At 51.8% G+C, this 13,725-nt stretch overlaps 1 long non-coding RNA gene across 2 annotated transcripts in view; it reads right to left on the minus strand.

The window, feature by feature from the left end:
* The window catches only part of LOC147110839 (uncharacterized), a 99,904-nt gene that overhangs the window by 69,069 nt on the left and 17,110 nt on the right, over positions 1–13,725 (minus strand). For both annotated transcript variants that reach the window (XR_015079994.1, XR_015079995.1), the window contains exon 3: positions 3,110–3,608. This is a non-coding gene — a long non-coding RNA (uncharacterized LOC147110839). The remainder of the gene's footprint in view (positions 1–3,109; positions 3,609–13,725) is intronic.

The raw sequence follows: 13,725 nt of genomic DNA on the forward strand, positions 1-13,725 counted from the left end.
ACCTTTATTTTCCCTTTGGGGTATACTTTCTGCCCCGTATATGTTTTTAAGATAATGGATGTGTCTTTCAAGGGTATATGCGGAAATAGCTGCTCGTAATCCTGTCGACTTATGACGGTCAGAGCTGATCCTGTATCTAGCTCCATTTTAACTGGGGACCCTGCTATCGTGAGGGTAACCCAAATGGTCTGGTAATCTTCTTTGGCAATTACATTATGTAATTTGAGACAGCTTAGTCTCTTGTTTCCGGAGTCGCTATTGCTCTTCTGGTCTTCGGAGCCACTGTCCATCATCATTTGTACCTTTTTGTACTTTTCTTTATTGATTTTTTTTTTGTCAGTGGATTTTTTGTTTCCAGAATGGCATACACGTGCAATGTGTCCCATTTTTCCGCATTGCCTGCATGCTTTGTCCTTGAACCAGCAGTCCCTTTGGTCATGGGTGGATCTGCCGCACCGATAACATCTCTCGAAACCCTGTGTCATTTCATGGGTGCTGAAATCCTGTGGCTTTTGCTGTATCTCTGCAGCTCCTCTCGCTGCTTCTTCGTATGATACAGCCATACTGAAAGCCTTGTCCAGTGTTAAATCTTTCTCAGAAAGTAGCCTTTTCTGTGTTCCTTCACTTAGGAGACCGCAGACGAATTTGTCTCGAAGAGAATCTGCCAGTCCTGCTCCGAATTGGCAGTGCTTTGATAGCTTCCTTAATTCGGTGAGGTAATCAGCGTTACTTTTATTCTTGTGCTGATTCCTCCTGAAGAATTTGAACCGTTCTGCTATCAGCAGCGGTGTTGGGTTTAAGTGCTCCTGTAGGGTATCAACAATTTCCTTAAAATTCTTGCCCATCGGTTTGGCTGGAGTGATTAAGTTTCGTAACAGCCCGTATGTCTTTGCGCCCATTAGATTTAGGAGTATCGATGCCTTTTTATCATCCTCTATTTCATTTGCTGTGCAATATACCTCCACTCTTTCCACATATGTGGTCCAATCCTCTACATCATTATCGAAAACAGTAATAATGCCTGTCTTAGGCATCCTGAAAAAAAATGGCGCCTCCCGCGCTTTCCCGTCACTGTTGCTGCTGACAACGCTGTTCTCCGCGGTTTTTATCTATACAAATATTTTTAATAGTCGGAGACTTGTTCCCACCGGACTCTCTGGGACTTTCCCCGCCCTCTGCGTGGTCCGAACGCCGACCTAGTTTGCAGAGCTGGTCGTCTCCCGAGTGCTCCACCCTTCGTCTTTGTTTGCCTGCGCCTTCACTGCTTGGCCCCGCTGTAGAGCTAGCCGATCGAGCCCCAGCCCGCCGCCCAGGAAGGATTATTGCAGTACCTGCCACCAGCCCGGCTAGCTGGTGAAACCACAGGTTTTTTTTTCTTTTTCTTCTTCCTTCGTCTGAGGAATCGATCTCCTTGAGGTGCTGCCGAATTGCAGGTAAGTCCGTTTCCAATTCGTCGCCACTGTTGTATCCGTGTGTTAATGAAGACACGGAATGCAGGAGTTGGTTTACAGGTGTTTACTGGACAAAGTCTGGAGGTGAACTAACAGATACAAAACACTATACAGGCTTATATAGCCCGAGTGGCCACTGCCGGCATTACAGTACACAGGGGCTCTTAAAGACACATACACCACACATTTACTTTAGCCTCCCTTTTTCTTTTTATATAACTATAAAAACTCTTACTATCTGTTTTTATATTTTTTGCTAATTTACTTTCATAATCTATCTTCCCTTTCTTAATCAATCTTTTTGTTATTTTTTGCTGTCTTTTAAAGTTTTCCCAATCCTCTATCCTCCCACTAGATTTGGCTACCTTATATGCCCTTGTTTTTAGTCGAATACTATCCTTAATTTCTTTACTTAGCCATGGATGGCTGTCTTTTCTTTTACACCCTTTTCTTTTCAGTGGAATATATATTTTTTGGAAGTTGTAAAATAACTCCTTAAATGTACACCACTGATCATGTATCGTCTTACCCTTTAATCTATTTTCCCAATCCACTCTACTCAATTCCGCTCTCATACCTTCATAGTCTCCTTTATTCAAGCTTAGCACGCTTGTTTGAGATCCAACCTTCTCACCCTCTAGTTGAATATGGAATTCAACCATGTTATGGTCACTCATTCCAAGGGGATCCTTTACTAGGACATTTTTAATTAATCCTGTCTCATTATACAGGACCAGATCTAAGGTTGCTTGTCCCCTGGTCGGTTCAGTTACATACTGCTCAAGAAACCCATCCCTAATACACTCAATGAACTCATCCTCAAGGCAGCCCTGCCCAGTTTGATTTGTCCAATTAATATGATAGTTAAAATCCCCCATAATTATAGACGTTCTCTTACTACAAGCCTCAACTATTTCCTGATTGATACTCCGTCCAACCGAGTTGCAACTGTTCGGAGGCCTATAGACTACACCCACTAGTGTTCTTTTCCCCTTATTATTCCTTATCTCCACCCAAACTGTTTCATTATCCTGATCTTTTGACCCAATATCATTTCTCTGTATTACAGTGATTCCTTCCTTTATTAACATAGCCACCCCACTTCCCCTTCCTTCCTGCCTGTCCTTCCCGATCGTTAAATAACCTGGTATGTTTAATTCCCAGGCATTGTCACCTTGCAGCCATGTTTCTGTAATGGCCACAAGATCATACCCATATGTAGTTATTTGTGCCAGTAACTCGTCTATTTTGTTACGAATGCTACGTGCATTCAGATAGAGAACTTCCAAAGATGTTTTGTGACACTTAGTTCCTGCTTTTGCCCTTTTTATTACTTTACCTTTTACTCCATACCTTCTACCCCTTCCTGACACTCTGGTTTTTAATTTCCGCACTGCTACCTAAGTCTATGGCCTTCTCTGTTGTTATTTTTATTATTTGCTCTCTGGGAACCTCCCCCCCACTAGTTAGTTTAAAGCCCTCTCTACAGCCCTAGTTATATGATACGCCAGGACTCTAGTCCCAGCACTGGCCAAGTGAAGCCCGTCCCAACGGAACAGCTCCCTCCTGCCCCAGTACTGGTGCCATCTAAAATATTTTAAAATATAATAACTACCCCGCTGTGCTCCTAGCCCGCCAAAAGTTAAACAAAGACTAACCTGATTTTGGGCGGGAAGTGGAAGCTTCTGAAGGAAAAGTATAATTGGAGGACACTCGGGGAGGAATTCAGTCAGTTGGTTGGCTTTCCAGCTTGCAGGCCTGCCCAGCTTTTGAGCTGGGTGAAGAGGAGTTGCTTCGGGAGAAGATCAGCGGGACTCCTCTCCATCGACGGAGAGGAAGGAGAAGAAGGCCAAGCCGCCATCAAGAAGACCGTTCGAGCCGGCGTCCCGCCCCGGGGTCAAACATCGGGAGATCATCGACCAACCCCAGGCCGTTGACGAAAACGAGAGGCCCTCTCCCAACTCGGGAGAAGAGACAAAAATAAATTGAAGAAACGACAGGGGCCAGCCCAAGGCTCCTCTGACCGGGGTTGAGCCGATGATCCCCGACCCCGCCGACATCCAGAACCAGCCGGTGTCCAGCCACCCCCGGCCCCCACCTCAGGAGAGGTGTGGCGCAGCTCGCTGGGGCTCCACGATCCACGTGGAGACGGAACGCCTGAAAGGATCAAACACACTGGTTCAAAACCTTGCACTTCCTAGTTGGATTGGAGAGCATGTTTCTGGCCCTTCACAATCAGATCTAGATAGGTTTAAGGGGGTGGATTTAAGGGTACAATTAACATGAGTTGTTGTCCCTCGATGTTCCGTGTGTTTCCTTATTTCATGATGATTTTTGTAGAGTATAAGATGCCTGTATTTGCCTTAGTTAGTATTGTGCCGTTATGATTTGTTTGTGTTTTTCCCTCCCATGTACTCTCTTATCTGCTTGCATTTGATTTATTTTTCCTTATGCAATAAAATTTCATTTCGTTTCACCAAACTTGGTCTACAAGAGTTTTCTCTACATTGTAGTTCCTGCCCCAAAGTCCAGATTATAGAATCTAAGGGGCGAGTGGGTCGAACCACTCAAGGTTTTCCTGTGCAAGAGAGAGAGGTCTCTAGAGAGAGAAACCTCTGCGATCTAAAACCCCTTACAGAAAATGGCAACCGCGGCAGGGCTCTGGCAGCAGGATTGCAATGTAGTAGATCCGAGTTTGAATGGTCGAAATGCAATGGATGAGAGGATAGCGGATTATGTCTTTGGCAAGGTAAATCTCACTAAGCAGTTGATTTCCGATCTCTTACTGGATGGGCATCCGGTGGACGCAGCCATCAGGTGGACAGAGAGCAAAGAGCATAAGAAGTCAGTGGAGAAGGCAGTGTGGCTGATGTGTTACAAGAAGCAGGTCCAGATCTTGGACCGGGTCGTTGCAGCACAGGCAGCCAGGATCGCAGCACAGGCAGCCAGGATCGCAACCCAGGCAGCAGAGATAGAGGAAAAGGCCATGGGTGGGGAAAAACTCATCACAGCGCTTCAAGCGCTAAATCAGGAACGCCAAGTGGTAGCTAGTCAACATCAGGCTAGGATAGAGTACCTGGAGTGCCAGGTTACTGAGGCAAAGATCAATGAAACGAGGGTCCGGGAGAAAAACGCCCGCCTCACACAACAGCTAAGAGTGCAGGAGGAGAGAGTAGTGGAGGTTAAGGCAGTTTACAAGCTAGCCCTCGAGCATGGGTTTGAGAGCACAGACCACGTCCCCTGCCAAAAGACCATAGAGGACCTAAGAACGGCCCTGGTTAAGGCAAAAGGCATGGTGTGTCTCGTCAGCCCGAAAGCCAGTCACATGGACTTTTTAAAGGAATCAAAACAGCCGATTCCAGCTGAGGTAGTTGTGGTACCAGCCACCGAGCCCTCAGCACCGCCGAGCTATAGTGAGACTTGGCCAGAAAAACAGGGGGTGGTAAAAGAGGAGGTAGCAGAGGTGGAATGTGAGAAAGAACAACCACTGGTAGCAAAGCCGGGACCGGCACCAATGTGTCCCGCTCGGCACCAGAGGTTCGGTCCCAACGCCGCCAATGGCGATGTCGGACCCTACCAGAACCAGCTCGTGGTGCCCTACGCTGCCCCGCAATTAAGGTCCATGGTGAACCAGCTCACACGACTCACAGTAAAGGGAGATCCCTCGATTCATTTCAGGGAGATAGAGGAAACAGCAGCCATTAATGACTGTGATGAACAGGAACAGGTGAAACTGTTGCTTTTCTCCCTGGATTGCACAATCCTTCAGTGCCTCTCAGATGAGAGTAAGAGGGGACGGAAAGGGTATACGGATCTCAGGGAGGAAGTTTTAGAAGTGATGGGAGTGGACGAAGGTAGTCCGTTCAACAATGTAGAAGGGACCGTGCAGCTATCTGGAGAACCCCCACGGGTTTTCGCAGAAAGGCTGTGGCCAGTGTATCGGCGCAGCTGTCCGGGTATGCCTGAGCGGGCTGCAATGAGCGACGAACAGCGGGTTCATTGGCTCCGTTGCTTGGTTACCAACAGCTTGCCAGAGATGCGGGCCCTAGCCAGGTCTTGGTTTGATCCCCAAGGTCCCGGTGTCACAGAGGAGACGGTACTCCGTCAGCTAAATGTTGCGTACAAGAATTGTAGAGGTCAGGAAACACCTCCCCAGAAGGGAAAGGTGCATGAGGCAAAACCCGCAGCCCCAAGCAAGAAGGAGTGGCGTCAAGAGGGGAATCGCCCTGTCCAAGCCAAGCTCAATTGCTACGGGTGTGGGAAGGATGGACATTGGCGCAAGGACTGCAGAAATCCGTGGAAGGATAATAAAGGGAAAATTCCCACAGCCCAAGCCCAGACCGCCACCCCAGCACCAGCCCAAACCCAAGCCGTAGCTCCTGCCCCAGCACAAGGAGCTGGTGCAGTTATGGATCCCGCTGCGATTGAATCAATCATAGAGACAATGCGGTCTCTGATGATTTCACAGGGGAAAATAGCTCTCACCACCGGTCTTGTCGTGCCCGAAACCCCGACCGTTGTGCCCAAATGACTAGAGTCGGCGCAGCCCGTCTACCTGTGTGCGCTGCGATATGATGTATGGAGATGACCCCTCGTGGAGATGGAAGTGGAGGAGGTAAAAGGGACCTATCTGTTGGATACAGGAGCATTGTGCACCGTAATCCACGCAGATAACCCCACCACCTCGTCTCTGTCCACCGGGGTCCCATACCTCCTGTCGGGCTTCACGGGCGAAGAACAGGCTGGCGCACATTCCCTTCCCCTCTCCATTCGTTTACGACCACTCCGCACCACGTGGAAGTGTACACTAATGAAGTGGGAGGTGGGAGGTGGAACGGGAGTCCTGGGCTCTGATTTCTTGGTGGCCCACGGGATCCACGTGGACCTGAGAAATCATTGTCTCTGGGGAGCGGGTACGAATGTGGAAGAGATAGAGAGTGTTAAGGAAAACCCAACGAAGGCGCGGGTTGGCCGGCGAGAAGTAAAATTCTTGGGTCTAACCCTATGCGCTGGCGAGAGAGCCGTAGACCAGGAGGATAGACCGGAATCGGTGAAAAATCCACCAGTCCACGCCAGTTGCGCAGTAGAGGTGTCCCGACGCAACAAGTGGTTTCACATAAGACTGTTTAAACCGGGTGCAAGAGCATCAGCAACCGAAGCCAGGTCTGAGGGTAAAGATCCTCAGCCTGAGGCGTGCGATGAGTCACAGACCACACAAGCTGGCGTTGTAGCCTGCTTGGAAGGAGAAGCTGTCCCGCCCACCTGGGGGGAGGCTTCCCCTATGGCCTGTGACTCGGACGAGGAGGGGCCCGAACAACAAGGTCCCGCCCTCGACACGATTCTGGAGGAGGTGGAGTCGGACGACGGAGGTCCCGCCCTCGACTCGAGCGTGGGGGAGGTAGAAATTGGGGGCGGAGATCCTCCACCTGTAGGGACAGATGAGGAGTCATCGTCTGCCACAGACCCAAATCCCAAAGGGGCGGAGCCTGAGGGGAGGGAGCCGAAGCCCACAGTCGTGGAAGAGCCACGGGCTGTGAGAGATAAAGTCCCACCCAAAGGTCCACTCGCCAAGGGAGCCTGCCCGAATCCCCAAGGGGCGGAGCATGAGGGGAGGGAGCCAAAGCCCACAGGCATGGAAGAGCCACGGGCTGTGAGAGCTAAGGTCCCACCCGAAGGTCCACTCGCTAAGGGAGCCACGCCCAAAGTACCTTTTCGCAGGTCGACTCGAACGCCTCAGCCAGTAAAACCTTGGTCTGAGTCCCCCGCTCCCAGTAAACACCGACTTGAGAAATCCTTGACAAAACGCAGTCCCCGATTAACAGCAAAAGGCTGCGGAGAAGCCAAGCCACAGGTCACTGCAGCCCCGCCACAGGGAGCGGCGAGCTGCAGTCCAATCAGGGATTGGGCAAGCCGCCCAGGGACGGGCGGCGCTGTACATAAGTTAAGTTTAAGTTTAAGGTGTGTAAATATTAAGGTGATTTGGCCTAGAAATTGGGTATAGCCCCGGTTGAGGCGTTAGAACTGGCGATGCGCAAAGTTTATAGCCAGACGAGACTTATCTGCGCCTGCCGCGATATTGGGTTGCTTCGCCCCCAAAGGGGATTGAGGCGCTAAATCAGCCGTTGCACGGTGCTCTTAAGGCGCAAAAGGTCAGGCGCTACTCAATATCGACACGGACGGGCGCAGCGCAGGTGAACCCAATTACGGGAAAGCACGAGACCTACAGGCGCCGGCCGGCTCTTAAAGGGGTGGGTCAGTCAGACTGAGCTTCAACACCCAACGCTCTGCAGGCCTCAGATTCGGCGCTCGCCCTTGTCTGGCGGTACAAGGTCATCATTATGGAGAAGGTTAGGCCGAGAGCAGAGTGTTTCAGCACTGAGGCTCTGGACCACTTGGTGGCTGCAGTTGAACACCGTCGGGAGGTCCTGTACCCGGATAATGGCAAGAGGCCAAATCAGAAGGCTTACCGACGATCTTGGAGGGAGGTTGCTGTGAGGGTGAATTCCAGCAGCATGGCGACCAGGACCCCTGTTCAGTGCAGGAAGAAATTCAACGACCTCACACGGATCGTTAGGGTGAGTGATGGTTTACCAAACTTGTGCTTCCCTCCATCTGCAGCTGACTTCGGGCACCCTGATGCAATGATGCGCCAATGGCCATCTGTCAGTATGCACCCATGGCCCTTTCTGGGCACACACATGGACAGATGTCTCAAGGCCTCATGTAAGGGCTCTTGCACCATGGGGGGCATGCGAGAAGGTCTCAAGGCCTCATGTAAGGGCTCTTGCACAATGGGGGCATGCGAGGAGGTCTCAAGGCCTCATGTAAGGGCTCTTGCACAATGGGGGCATGCGAGGAGGTCTGAAGGCCTCATGTAACAGAACCTCCCTTTCTTTCCCCTGCAGTCCAAGATGGCGCAGATTCGGAAGGAGCAGCGTCGAACCGGTGGCGGACCTGCACAAGTGGTCACTCTAATGGATCTGGAGGAGAGAGTGCACCAGATACTTGGAGGACGTCTGTCTGGTCCAGTCACCACTGCATCTGCCGACCCCATTTCCGACAGCGAGGGTAAGACTCTCACCTTTTCCACCTGTTGCCTTCCACTTGGTCCCCCCGCCAGCATGCATCCTCAGTGTGCAGCCATGTCAGAGCCTTGCCGCAATCTGGCATGCCTTTCAGCAAACCTGTCCTTCTGCTAAAGCCATTCTTCCACCTCCCACTTTCAGATGAAGCAGCACCAACTCGGGCTCAACGCGCTGAAGCTGCCAGTGCCACCGGAGGCGAGGACCAGGAGGAATCCGGACCAGCCGCTGCAGAATCCAGGGAGCTGAGACATCTGCAGACTGGGGATAGTAGGCCCCTGGAGGGGAGGGGGGGTGGCTCTGAGGATGAACCAGTTGCCGGACCAAGCGGCATGCAGCAACGCAGGGGGGATAGGCAAGTTCGCCCACCGTCTCCCCGCGGGGCAAGGCAGGTCGTCATGACTGCTGCACAGAGTGCAGATGAGGTGCATCGCCTGGCAGAGATGAGCAAACAGGCCCGGGTCAGACACACGGAGCTGATGGCTGCAGTGGAGAAGATGCCCGAGTCAATAGATTCATTGGCTAGGAGTATGCTGGACTTCGGGGCAACAATGGAGAGGACTCTGCAGGGCTTTGGCGCAACAATGGAGAGGTCTCTCCAGGTGTTTGGGGAAACAATGGACAGGTCTATCCAGGGCTTCGGCCCAACAATGGAGAGGACTGTCCACGGCTTTGAGTCGGCAATGGAAAGGACTGTTCAGGGCTTCGGACAATCCCTGGAAAGGTCTGTGCAGGGCTTGTCCGAGGCAGTGGAGCGGTCGGCACCTGCCTTGTCCGAAGCCATGGGAAGAACTGTCCAGGTGTTCTCTGAAGCACTGGCACCTGGCACACAGGTCCTCACTGTTGCCACGCAGTCACTTGCTGGGCTCCTCCACAGCCAGATTGACGCAATGCGATGTCTGACTGCAGCCACCCTCTCTGCATCAGATAGGATCACCCCGGGCCCTTCCACTCCCGTACAATGCCAAGAATCCGTGGAGCCTGCGATTGTGGCGGATGAGCCGAGCCGCTCCCCTCAGATAGCCAGTGTGTCGTCCGACCATGGTGCAGGTGTCCTCTCTCGTCAGGAGACCATTGCACATGCCAGCGCTGGGACGCCTGCATTGCAGCTGCCACCACCTGCAGCCCACACTGCTTCCAGCCATGCTCAAAGCAAGCATCCTGCGTCCGCACCCTCCAAGCCCAGAGGTTGGCCAGGCCGTACCTTAGGGGCTTCTGCGCGTCCAGACAGTCAGCAAGCGTCCCCCAGCCTTGAGCCCGCCACTGGGGTGCAATTACGTAGGAGCAGCAGGGAGGGAAGGGGCTGGGCGCGAAAGAGAAGTCGTTCTCCCTCAAGGGGCCAGTTGTAGAGGGAGGTGCTGAGATGTTTGTTTGTTCAAATTGAAGGACACCTTCAGCTGCTGTTATAGTTGCAGATTTTTGTTGAGTTTTGCGGCTTGGCCGAACAGGTCAAATTTATTTTGTAAGTTATGGTTTCTGCTCACTTTACTTTGTTTAGCTGTAATGAAAGACTTTTGTGTCAATAAACAGAAGTTTCAATGTTGCTTGGTGCATGTGACTACTTTCAGTGATGCTGGCATGCAGAGGCCCTCAAACATCCAAAGTGCGCATGAGGTAAGACTCTCATCATTGCGCCACAGGGGTGTCGAGACGAGTCCAGAGGAGCCTCTGATGTATGGACCTTCCACTTTCAGCAGCCCTTCCATCTTCCTCCTCCTCCTCATACTCCTCCTCCTCCGCCTGCTTGTGCAGGGTCCGAGGGAAGGTAATGAATGGACGCGTTCGCCTATAAGGGCCTGTCACTTGCCGGATGCAACAGCGGACTGCAGCCTGAGCGTCAGTCGCATTGTCCCCAATGGCTGACTGAAAGGATCCGTTGGCATAAAAATGGAGGCAATCAGTCAGTGTAGCCATCACGAACAGAGAGGTTCTGCAGCGTTCACGCGGCTGCAGATCCTGACCAAGCAGGTGGCACAGATCAGTAACAATGTCCCTCCAGATTCGGAGCCTTCGCTAACACTGCTCCTCCGAAATGTCAAGGCTTGTCACCTGCTGCCTAAAGACCCTCGCAGCATCCTGTCGGATTGGCCGACCTCGATTGCCCCTCCTCCTTCTGGCCAATCCCTGCCCTCTCTCCCGCCGTCTCTCTGCCCCTTTACAGTGTTGGGCGATGAGTCCGTCACCCTCCGAACAAGCTCCCATTCCGATGCCAGTTGGTCAAAAGGCTTTTAGGTGTAGTGCTGCAAGTGCTTCGGACAGGGTTGAGGGTCCCAAGTACTGTGAAGCTCAAATCCCAGAACTCCGCTCCACATTAGCTCGCCAACTCTCTCTAGCAGCGATCGCAATGAGCAGGCCAAGTGGCAGAAGATTCTGCACTAGAGCTGTCCCCTTTAAATAGCGCTGCCCTACTCCGAGAAGGGCCTGTTAGCCCTCCCTTGAACTGTCACTAATAGCACTGGGCGTTAAGGCTCTGGGCGCCACCCAATATCCGCTCAGGCGCTCCTAAAAGGCGTTGCACGCTGAAATGACGTCATGAGCTGCTTGCGCTCGTGGGCGCGCGCAAACACTTAGCGCAGGCGCTAAATGTATAGTCAATTTCTGAGTTGGCGCTATCTTCATAGCGTCCGCCCCAACATAGGGCTTTGCCCCAATTCTAGGTCTCTTTAGGCGCTCAGCGCCACCAACCCAATTTCTAGGCCTTAGAGTTTAAGTAGTTTTGAAATCTGCCCAGTATGTGTGTAGTTTGGATCGAGGTCGAAAGACCCGATCATGCCGTCACCCAAGCCGGAATCTCTCGGGAGCCTGGCTATATTGTTTAATCTGTTACAGGAGCCAGAAAGGATGAGAGGGATCCTCATCGTGTTCATGACGATCGGATGGAGCTGGGCCTATCGGGGCCACACCAAGGACTCCACAATTTACAGGTGCTCTGGCAACAGAGGCCCCGTCGCGACTGATGGAACCGGCCCACGGGATGCTGAAGAGACTGCTGTCTACTTCCATGAAGGAAGATGGCCAGGCTGGCTGGGGTCGAACTCTACTGAATACTCCAGCCAGATGGGGTTCGCATACAGAGAAACGTCTCTGATGTGCCCCAGGGTGCGGATCATTGCACACAGGATAAGCGTCACCGTGGGGAAGAAGATCTGCCTGGTGTGTCATGGACGGGTACCTTTGGATCGTTGGTGGTGGCTGCGCAAGTTGAGCAGCACCATGAAGAACTCCACTGTGGAGTGGGAGAGACTGGGTAATAACACCCATCAGACTATTACGGGAACTCATGGGGGGTTGAGTGTCTGTTGGGACAAATGGTGGGAACCAGATGAGGGGATCTACATCTGTATGTGGGGTTCAGAACGCGCTTGCCCCACAGGCGTCTCTATCTTTTTCCAAAGACAGTGGCAGGATGCTGGGCAAGGAATGAGGTGGGACGTCAGCACACGGGCGTGCGGAGTCCCATACTCTCAGATCCCAGTAAACGCCACTGAGCTCATCACCCGACCCCGCAAGCCCCTGCCCACAATTCCGGTAGCAAAAGCCCTCAAGGAAGGGTGCCCCACAACAAAGGGACCCGGGAACGGATTGGTACTGGTACCCACAGGTCAGGTACTGTACCAAGGGGTCCACTACACGGTGGCTTCGGTGATTTTAAACCTCACTGAGGTAAGATTGCCAGAGTGGTGCCCCAGGCAAATGGAGCAATTATACCAGGTCCTGTTAACAAACATGTTTAAACAGTTTTACGAATTCGACTTTGCCGATGTCGACAGAGCCGAATTGTACACCACACGAGATCTTGGACAGGATAGGGAGACAAAGAAGGGGTGCAGTAAATGATATTTTCACAGCTTTTAATACAGGAACTTCCGTCATCAACACACTGGATGATGTGGAGCTGCAAACCTAGATCAATGGTTTGAAAACACAGTTAAGAAAGATACTGACTGACGAGAATAAGGTAGTGGGTTCTGAGTTACACGAGGACCAGGCCATGACACTACACTTAAAAGAGGTAATAGCTGAACTGGAGAAACATGCCAAAACGGTAAATGCTCTCATCAGGGAGGATCGGAACGCGTCCGATCAGGCTGCGCAGAACAAAGCTTGTGTGCTATATGGGGCGTGGTTACTGGGCGAGGGCCGCAGTAACCTGGAGGATTTGAAACAAGGTTTAGTCCCTTCCTGGATCAGCAACAAGCACCTCGCAGCCCTCCACCCTTTTGAGAATGCATTGAGTCCGTGCCAGCTCAGACTAGCTTCAGAGGCCTACCCAGTCCCGGTGGACGGTCTAATCACACCATTATGGGTATAGTGGTAAGAATGCCGGTGATGGGAAAGACAGCTAAACCCGCCCCGGTATACAGGGTGGAGAACATTGGAGTCATTCAGGGGGGTGCACACATTCGCTACACAGGGGTCCCACCTTACGTCATTCGATGGGAGCATGCAATGACGGGTACCGACCTCTCGGGGTGCCGGAGCCGGGGAGCACACATCATCCTGTGTCCCCAGCACTTGAATGCCCATTCAAAACCACAGTGCGGGTTCAGAACTGCTGGCGCGAAGCCTATAAATTGCACCATGGAGGCAATGGCACAAGGCCATGTGCCCCCGCAGGTGGCATATATAGGAGGTGGGACATACTGTGTCACCACTGCAGCGCCCCACTACCAGCATGGACAGCACAGTTGGTGTCCGGTCAGTGACAGCAGCTTCTGTTTCAAGCCCAGGGCAGAAGTTCAAGTGGCCCAAGAGCGAATTGTCCCCATCCCTGAACCTTCCACTGTTCACATCACTGTTAAAGAGAATTTCGCGGATCTGCAGCAATTCGTTGCACATTTTGGGTATATCATTCCCCCTCTCCCTGAACACCTCACCAAGATATTAAAAGCCGTTGTTGTTTCACAGAAACACTTCTACACACTGGAGCAGAAGACTTTAGCGATAGGGGCAGACATATTGGACATAGTGACCCCACCGTGGTGGGACCTGTTCACTAATATAGAAGTCCCTTCTTGGATTAGGATAGCCTCCCACATTCTTGTAGTGTGCCAGGTTATCATTGTAGTTTATTTACTGTTTGTACACTGTAAAAAGGTCAAACATTCGCAAAAGTATGAAAATAGAGGGGAATGGAGGGAGCATTATGTGCGGGTAGAAGAGACACCTGTTTAGATTTTTGCTGCTGTGTA

Source organism: Somniosus microcephalus, chromosome 11, assembly GCF_052327205.1.
Source record: "Somniosus microcephalus isolate GS21.2 chromosome 11, FLI_Smic_1.0, whole genome shotgun sequence".
Lineage (NCBI taxonomy): Eukaryota > Metazoa > Chordata > Chondrichthyes > Squaliformes > Somniosidae > Somniosus > Somniosus microcephalus.